Here is a 10,322-nt window from a genome sequence, read left to right as displayed (position 1 = left end):
AAACTGGAAAATGTCTGCATTTGTAGTAGTGAACTTGAACCTTGAATGGTTTAGAGCAGGTAAGCCATTACTGGTAGCAGAGGGATATAAGGGTGAATTCTGTCCCCAAAAAGACAGATTTTAGTCATTTAGTACTTTTTCCTATGAATAATTTCTATTTTGCCCTGTTAACAGAAACCCAAAATGGTATGTTGTTTTATATTAAATGGTTGAGCTCATTATTTAATATAACAGAAGACCGGACTTGTTTTTATATTTTGAGGGATTATGTTTGTTTCATGTGGTTGAAAGAATGAATAAAACTGTATGACACAGGGACTGATAAAGCTAAGGAACCAATTTGTTGGAGACATTCCATGCAGATTTCCAAAATGTATTTTACCTTAGTATTAAAGAAAGAAAATAAGTTTTAAGAAATTATTCCATTATAACTAGGATTAATATATTTAATAGCCATTTTCATTACAAAAGGAAAGGTGATATAATGTGTTATATTACTGAGACTTCTTTTAACCAATGTCTTTGGTAGATAGCAAGGCATAATTAATTGATTTTTCTCTTAGCAGATTTAAAATACTTGTTATAGACCTTGTTTCTTTTTTCACTACAGCTTAATCTCTGTCTAATTTGACAGTGCCAAATTTTTAATGTAATCTTTATTTAATTTGGGACTGGGAGCCTTTTCATTTCTTACCTGTCAAAACTGCAACTAGAATCTTCATTTTACTCCTTTAAATTGTTGGCAAGGTAAATGGGCATGGAGAACTTGTATTTTTTCCTGGAATTCTGTTTCACCAGAGGAAAATCCTGTATCAGGACAGAATAGTTAATAGTACAGGGTTCATGCCCCCTATTTAAGTGAATAGAAACTTTTTTTTATTTATCAGATTATAAAGATTGCTTTTAAGGAGGGTTTTTTTTTTAATGGATTGACAGATATTTTATAGGAGGAATTAGTTTTATGTAGGAAAATGAAAATTTTATGATTAATTATAATTTCTCTTTTAAAGAATTTGTCAAGTATATAATTTAAAAGATTATGTTAAAACATCAGCAATATTGATTTGCATACTTTATATGAAGTCTTGAAGCATTGAGAAAAAGGTTGCTACATTTTAATAGTTTTTTATTGTCAATATATAGACATAACTTTTTATAACAGTTTTATGTAAAGAGTAACAAATAACGTGACTGAAATGAACAAGGTACTGGCATAATTCTTAGAGAATTATAAATGTCTCAGATCTAGTACTCTAGTCGATTACAATTAATCAGTCACTATTATAAATATTAAAGTCTATCCTTATTTTCCTCAAAATGACCTTATATGTTGGAAAAGGTTTACTTTTTATAGCCTTATAGTTAATGAAATTGAGATTTTTATCACATGTATCTATAAAATTAGGAAAATAGAGAATTGGAGCAAAAATCTGTTACTTTAAAAAGTTAGTTTGGCATGTTTGGTAAATTGATAGATTACCACTGTCAAGCTGTATCAGTAAATGTAGATCTGTTGTCAGATATTGCTTTATGCAAGAATTAGTGTAAAATTGAAAAAATACAGTATTGAAAGTTGTCATTGTTGGGGTCTTTATGATATTGCATCCATGTACAGTTTTGAATTAAAAATGCACAACACAAAATCATTTCTATTATTTTTGAAAGATCTAACATTAACTTTGATAGTTTAGCATTATTTAAGTGTTTTAGTGTATGTGAAATGTTTATTTGGTTAATTTATTTTCAGATGTTAATAATATTAAATATTTATGCATTGTTTAAATATTTGGAGTATATTTGAAATAAATTCTCTAGATTTTTACATGAAGGTTTATTTAAGTGCTCAAAATGATTGCTTCACAACTGACCTCTAAAAAATAAAATACTAATAAAATGTTATTGTTTTCATGTTTGTTAAGTACTAGCCAAATTTACCTGCAAATCATTCATGTTAAAATTATACGAGATTGACATATAATTAAGAGTAAGGTAATTTCAGGAGGTGTACATCTACCACCAAACCAGAGAAAGGAAGAGAAATCTTTTTTTTTTTTAATGCTATTTATTTGAGAGAGAGAGCACAAGCTCTCTTGTGCATTTTTAATTTTTATTTTATTTTTAAGATTTTATTTATTTATTTGACAGAGGGAGAGAGGGAGTAGGCAGAGTAGGCAGAGAGGGAGGCAGAGAGAGAGGGGAGGAAGCAGGCTCCCTGCGGAGCAGAGAGCCCAATGCGGGGGCTCCATTCCAGGACCCTGGGACCCTGAGCTGAGCCAAAGGCAGAGGCTTTAACCCACTGAGCCACCCAGGCGCCCCTTATTTTTATTTTAATTCCAGTATAGTTAACATAACAATGTTATATTAGCTTCAGGTGTATAATCAGGTGATTCAGCAATTCTGTACATCAACCAGTGCTCATAAACATAAGTGTACTCTTAATCCCCTTCAACTCTTTGACCCATCCCTCCATCCACCTCCCCTCTAACCATCTGTTTGTTCTCTAGAGTTAAGAGTTGTGTTTTGGTTTGTATCTTTTTTTTCCTTTGTCGTTTGTTTTGTTTATTAAATTTCACACAGGAATGAAATTATATGGTATTTGTCTTTCTCTGAGTGATTTATTTCGCTTAGCATTTTACTCTAGATTTATCCATGTTGTTGCAAGTGGCAAGATTTCCTTTTTTGTGAATGAATAATATTCCATTGTCTCTATGTACCACCTCTTCTTTATCCATTCTTCTATGGGTTACTTCAGTAATTTGGACTACTTCAGTAATTTAGCTATTGTAAGTAATCCTGCAATAAACAAGGGTGCATTTTTCCTTTCAGACTAATATTTTTGTATACTTTGGGTAAATATGCAAGAGTGCAATTAACTGCATTATATGGTAATTCTATTTTTAATTTTTTGAGGAATCTCCATACTGTTTTACACAGTGGCTGCATCAGTTTGCATTTTCACCAAGAGTACAGAAGCGTTCCTTTTTCTCCAAATCCTCGCCAACACTTGTGTTTTTGAAAGTCTTGGTTTTAGAACCAAGATTTCTGTCTCAAGTGACTAGATGTTTCCTTTTATATTTTCTTCTAGTTCCAAGGGGGAAATTATCCAAGTAGTTCAATTTAAAGTGATAATAAAAAAGTATACTCCTGTGGGTAGAAGAAATTTTAAATCTAGTATTTCAGTAGTGAGGTGTGAGTTGAAGCAAAAATTGGAGGGTTTATCTGAAGAAATCTGACCCTGTAAGTCAGGAAATGGAAATTATTACAAAAGCAGAAAGAAACAATTCTGGCTTTTAAAAATGATAAAACCATTTCAAAATAACACTTTCACAGATTTTTGAACATTTTTATTTATTAGGTTAATAATTTCTGACAAAAGGAAATATAGAGGTTTTGTATTTTTTTTTGTCCTTTATTTCTTTCTAGTCCTCTAAAGAAAAAAAAAATTTTTAAGTTTTTATTTTTAAGTAATCTCTAAACCCAGTGTGGGGCTCAAACCTACAAACCTGAGAGAGTTATATGCTCTACTGACTAAACCAGCCAGGCACCCCCAGACATTTTTTTTTAAATGCTGATCAGGGGCATCTGGGTTGCTGAGCTGGTTGAGCCTCTGGTTCTTGATTTTGGCTCAGGTCATGATCTCATGGCCATGGGATCGAGCCCCATGTTGGGCTCTGAGTCTGCTTATCCCTCTCTCTCCTCTCTGCCTTCCCCCCACCCCTGCTCGTGCTTTCAAATAAATAAACTCATTTTTTTAAAAAAAGTGGATCAGATATTGCCTGAACTAAGAGACTGGCATAGATGGGTCATGATGTATATATAGTCAGAGGTACGCTAAGGCTAACATTTTGCAGATGATAAGCATTGCTTTATTAGTGATTACCTTTTAAACCGCCAATTTCTAATAAAATGAAATTGGAGGAGAGGTAAGTTAAAGACCTTCAAAGGAAACAGGGTCTACAATAGAATGTCAGCATTGGAAAAGGAAAAGAAGAAATCGATTCTAGAGATTATGAAGTTGAATTACAAGGACAATTGGTTGCTACAGGAAGCAAGGACATGAGTTTTGAGTGTAAACGATTGTAGAAAATGGGGGGGGGGAGAGTAGCTTTGAAAGAAGCAATTTTAATCAGAAGATGGTAGTATGAGTGTGAAAAGGGACTTGTTTCCAAATTTATTTTCTTAAGTAATTGAGACTTGTCCACAGGAGGAGGTGAATTCTGGATCTTCCTATGTCGCCATCTTGAACTAGAACTTCTTGTGGCTTTAATTTGCGTTTTCCTAATGGTCACTGATGCTGAACACCTATTCTTCCTCTATAATACCATGTTCCCATTGCTTTTGAGAAGGTAGTATCCTGTGGGCTCTCCTGGAAAACATGTTCAGATAGCACATTCTCGGTTTTATGTAGTAAGCCCATTCTAATAGTGTGATCTTTCTTTTTGACGCATGCCTCATACTCTGCCAAGGTAGTTCTAGCATCTCCACCCTCATTTTCTGTAGGCAACCACTGTATCATTGCTTTAAGGAACCATCCGACTTGTGTAGAAACTTGGCTTTAGGTGACCTTCCCAGAAGGCCCACTAGCAATATATACTGCTTCCTGGGTCCAGCATCTATAAGATTCATTCCTGAAGGTGTTTTCACAGTCTCTGCTGGTACATTAAACCTAGTTTTCTAATGTTCTCCATGAGCAAGATTTTCCCTCCCCACACAGGTTTGGTATATCTCCACTTGGGGTGTGCTGAGACTGACCATGTTATTGGCCTGGAAGCAATGAGTGGAGGCTATACGGACCCCTGAGGCATTAGTCACCCCTAGTAAGCTGAAGTTACGTCGAAGCAGAAACAGAGCTGATAGGCATAAACTAGGAAGCAGATAACAGAGTTACTGAATTTCCTGTGTTTCTAGAATGATACAAGTTTACGTTTCTTAGGCCCAGCAAAATTATTACCAAAACTTTTATTTTTTATTTATTTATTTATTTTTTTACAATGAAAGAATGTCCTGATTCTGATCTTAAATTGTATGGTCCACCCTAGTGATAGAGAAGAAGGTAAGGAAGCCAGTCTTGTAGTGGGAAGAATAAGAAGGGAAGCGTAAATGGAAGAAGAAAAAGCAAGGTCATGTTGGTAATGAAGAGTCACAAATAATGATGATGTGAACCTAACCCTTTACTAGAGGTATTTTACTGTGTATGGACCTCTGCTCTGTTGAGAGTCCTAACATAATTTTGTCCTTTCTCTCCTACTTCTACTCTACTTAACTCTGATAGTGCAGCTTCTCTTATTCAAAGTAGACAAAGCAAATCTCTGTTCGTGACCAAGAGAAAAGTTCAGCAAGCATTGTCATACCACAAATGCTGACCTAAAGGATGTAAGTTAATATATTTCAGACTTTTGTCTATGATCTGCCAGATATTCCTTATGTAGACTTAATTGCCATATTAATGCCCTGAAGTGAAAGTAAACAGTGCATGTAAATTTAATAAGCACTAAGTATTGTGGGGATAACTCCAGTAAAAAAACATTTCAGGGTTTTACCCTCCAGTTTTCTCAATCAGGCTTATAGATAGATAAAGTGGAATGACAGAGAAGTAGGCTACACATAGGATAATACTGTAAGTATTTAATTCCGTACTGAATGATTTAGAGATCATAAGAATTATAAGATTACATTACAAAAATATATTTATCCTTTATATATGGGTGAATCTAGAAAAATCTTTGATTCTTACATTGATTCAACAAATTTTTTGATCATCTTTTCTACAAAATGTGCACTGGAAAGAATAAAAGTGTTTTGACATGTCTTTCTCCTTTAGAGTTTCATAATTTTCCAGGCAAAGAACATGCAATGAAAGAACTAAGGAGACAAAGATTAATTGTGTTTAGGAGAAGGCTCTGGAGGGGAGGGTGTATCTTTTACATGCCTGCTTCATCCCTTTCCGAAGGCACGTGTCTTGTTCAGTGCCCCAGACTTAGCAAGGCAACTCTAGCTTTTTTTTTTTTTTTTTAAACTTAAGTAGTCATGTTTCTGGCCACTTCATCTTGTCATACTAAAGCTGGTGGTGCTAGAGGAGTGAGCCCCTGACTGAATGACAGCCAATAAATAGATAAGCTATCAGTCCAATAGGAGGGTTGGCATGAAAACTTTGGTAATGATAGGGAATGAGAATTTCTGGACTAAGAATCAAATTGACATGAGACAGATTAACAGGAGAAAATCAAATTTAATAGGCTATGTAAGGGGAATCCGGATAGGCATGGAAATTCCAAAGACAGGCAAAATGAAGTATATATGTCATTCTGAATTGAGAAAGGGGTAGCGGTCTGGGATTTTAGAGGAAAGGAATGCATTTCATAGCGCAAAAAGACCAGAAGTTTGGTAATTAGATGTTTGCCCTACCATACAGATGGGGCACTCAGATAAAATTTACCTCTGTTAATAACCCTTATTCTGGGAAAGACTCCCAATTTAGATTTTTCTGTGTGGTTAAGGGAGGGACAAATATTTGTCTTGTGCCCACAGAGTCTCAAGGTCCTTAAGCTCAAAATAATCTGCATACCAAAGTGGCACATCCAGGGGGTAGCGGGGGCACTCTCCCAAACCCTTTCAATAAGAATGATGATGCCTGGACCACTCAGAGTTTTTTAGGAGGTTATGAGGAGACAGACAAAGCATGTGTTGGTAGTGGAAGGAGGGTCAGACATACACAGTGAGACAGACTGAGTTGCTGGCAATAGATTAATAACAGTAGAGATCAATGAACTGCTCCTGAGAAATGGGGATAATGTTGGTGGCTAACTCAAATAGAGCCATATTAGTTCCTGAACAACTTTTGGGCTCCCAGACTACATTCCAGACATAAGACCTAGCTATATTACAATTCCTGATCATTGCCTGGTAATTGGCTTGAGATTCCACAGTTCCTAATTTCTACAAGTTTCATTATGCTTTCCAAACTTCTCCCTCTAGCCCGTTTCAGAAAAAGCAAGGCATAATTTACATAAAGTATACAAATCAATTTCAGTGGTATTCAATAACTTTGTTCCAATATAGTTCTGTTCCCTCATCTCTTCTTTTGTGCTATTATTGTTATACAAACTATATCTTTATATATTATAAGCCCATCAACATGGTTTCATAATTATTACTTTGTCTAGTTGTCTTAATCACACAGGAGAAGGAAGGATTATAAACAAAAATACATTTATACAATATTTCATATTTACCTATATAGTTACCTTTACTGGTACTCTAATTCTTCACATGAATTCATTTGTTTGTTTTTCTTGAGATTTTATTTTTAAGTAATTTCTACACCCAACATGGGGCTCGAACTCACAATCCTGAGATTGAGTCGCATGCCGACTGAGCCAGTCACCCCCTTGATATGATATTTAAATTGAGACTTGAAAGGTAAGGAGGCAGCTTAATGGGAGGTGAATGTGAGAGAAATGAGGATTTAGGGCTCTCTTGGCAGGGCGGGCAGTAAGTTAAAAGGCTCAGAGGCAAAGGGATGAACTTGCCATGTGTGAAGAACAGTGAGGTCAATGTACTTTGTGCTTGTGGCAAAATGAATGAAGGTGGAGGGTAGGAAAGAAGAGCTTGAGAGATCAGCAGGTTCCCAATTGTGTAGCATCCTGTGTATGAGCCTCAGGAGATTTGACATTACTTGAAGCATAAAGGAAAGCCATTCAAGGAGAAGTAATAAACTGAAAGTCTGTAGTCTCAGCCTGAGGACATATTCTATACCCAGTACAGTGTTTTCCTAACAATTTTAATTTCAAAACAGGGCAATTGCATATAAAAGTTGGAATTTGGGGGCGCCTGGGTGGCTCAGTGTGTTGGGCCTCTGCTTTGGCTCAGGTCATGGTCTGAGGGTCCTGGGATGGGCCCTGCATTGGTCTCTCTGCTCAGTGGGGAGCCTACTTCCCCCTCTTTCTCTGCCTGCTTGTGATCTCTCTGTCAAATAAATAAATAAAATCCTTTTAAAAAATTTGGAATTTGCAGCTTTTCTTGAAAAAAGCTTAGGATGGGACGCCTGAGTGGCTCAGTCAGTTAAGCGTCTGCCTTTGGCTCAAGTTATGATTCCAGGGTCCTGGGATCAAGTCCCACTTCAGGCTCCTTGCTAAGGAAGGAGCCTGCTTCTCTCTCTGCCTGCCTCTCCCCATGCTTGTGCTCTCTCTCTCTCTCTCTGACAAATAAAGAAAGTCTTTAAAAAAAAATAAAAGCTGAAGATCTCTCCATATTGGGCTCCAACTGTTTGGTGAAGTTTGGGTGTAATGCAATGGTGAGGTTTTACCAGGCAAATGCAAAGGAGGCAGAGGGGGGTTGGAGTAGCAGCTATTTTTAAGGGAGTGATTATAATGCTAAACCAGAGAGTCCTAGCTGGATAGGGTAGAAATTGAAGACTAGATGGGGCTGATGGTGGATGGACGTGGTTCAGTGGAGTGATCATCCTGAGTTCAAAGAGTTATTGCCATAAGGGGTATTATCACAAGTGAACCAGAAGAACAAGAGGTTGGGGTGGAATAGGGCAGTGTTAGGGCTGTGATCGCAGATGTGGCAATTTCTGGCAAGGGCAAGACCCAGAGTATAACCACGGGAGGGAATGGCTGACTTGGGGTAGAGGAAAAAGTCACTGGGCATGAGATAGTCAACCACTTGAGAAATCAGAATAATAGGAACTGAACTGAAGAGAAAGACTTTAAGTCAGATGTTACTCTTCAGGAACATCTGGGTGGCTCAGTCGGTTAAGCGTCTACCTCCAGCTCTGCTCATGATCACAGAGTCCTGGGACCGAGTCCTGCATCAGGCTCTGCTTCATGGGGAGCCTGCTTCTGTCTCTCCCTCTCCCTGCTGCTCCTCCTGCTTGTTCCCTCTCTCTCTGACTAAAAAAAAAAAAAAAAAAAGATGCTAGTCTTCAGTGAACAAGAGAGTGTGACCAGGAGATCACAAGATGACAGTCTTTTTTCTTTTTTCTTTTCTTTTCTTTTTTTTTTTTTTTTTAAGAGAGAGAGTGAGAGAGCAAGCATGAGCAGGGAAAAGGGGAGAAGCAGACACTCCCCAACCCCCGCCAAGCAGGGAGCTAATGCGGGCCTCCATCCCAGGACCCTGGAATCATGACCTGACCTGAAGGCAGTCGCCCAACCGAGCCACCCAGGTGCCCCACAAGATGACAGTCTTGATCATTCCTGACAGTCCTGAAGAGAGTAGGGGGGCAGTAGGTAATAGTTTGGACAGCAAGGAAATGAATGAGCTTTACTTCCTGGTCCTGAAGGATAGGTGCTTTAGTCATCTCAGGCTGCTATAGCAAATTACCATAGCTTGGGCAGCTTAAACAACAGACATTTATTTCTTACAGTTTTTTATGCTGATGAAGTTCAAGATTAAGGTGCTGGTGGTTTGGGTCCCTGCTGAGATACTCCTCTTCCTGGCAGACTGCCATCTTATCTCTCAGAGAGAGAGAGATCTGGTCTTTATTTCTCTCTCATAAGGACATTAATATCATAGGGGCTCCACTTTCATGACCTTATCTAAACCTCAATAACCCCCAAAGACCTCACCTTCTAATACCATCACATCAGGGTTTAGAATGTCATATAGGAATTTTGAAGTAACACAGGCATTTAGTCTGTAACACAATAGAATGGTTGACTTTGACTGGAAACCAATGCTAGAAACTGAGGTGTTTCTGTGAGGGAGATGTCCATTAAATATTCTTTTTTTTTCCTTTGGATTCTGGGGACATTCACAATAATATTCAGCTCATTTGTTTTTGTTTTTAAAGATTTATTTATCCAAATATTAAAAAAAATATTTTATTTATATATTTTGGAGAGGTGGGGAGGGTTAGAGGGAAAGAATCTCAAGCAGATTCCCTGCTGAGTACAAAGCCTGACAGGGGGCTCAATCTTATGACCGTGAGATCATGAACTGAGCCGAAATCAAGAGTCAGATGTTTAACTGATTGAGCCACCCAAGCACTCCTATCTATCTATTATCTCTCTATCTCTATTATCTATCTATTTTAAGTAGGTGCCATACCTGGCATGGAGCCCAGCATGGGGCTTGAACTCACAACCCTGAAATCAAGACCTGAGCTAAGACTGGTACGGGATATCTGTGTTTTAAGGTGGCCGACCAATCCAACAGGTGACCCCAGTCCTGGCCCCAGAGCCATTTCGGGTTTTCCTCCCCTGTCCCTGCCAGCAGTGGGCACAAGAGTGGCACAGATACATAAGTAAAAGTATATAAACTACCCCCTTTGTTTGTGCTCAGGGCTCAGACCTTGGGAGATTACTCCCCTCTGAGCTCAC

This window comes from Lontra canadensis, unplaced genomic scaffold, assembly GCF_010015895.1.
Source record: "Lontra canadensis isolate GAN:19392208 unplaced genomic scaffold, GSC_riverotter_1.0 scaffold6, whole genome shotgun sequence".
NCBI lineage: Eukaryota > Metazoa > Chordata > Mammalia > Carnivora > Mustelidae > Lontra > Lontra canadensis.
This window is presented reverse-complemented; position numbering follows the sequence as displayed.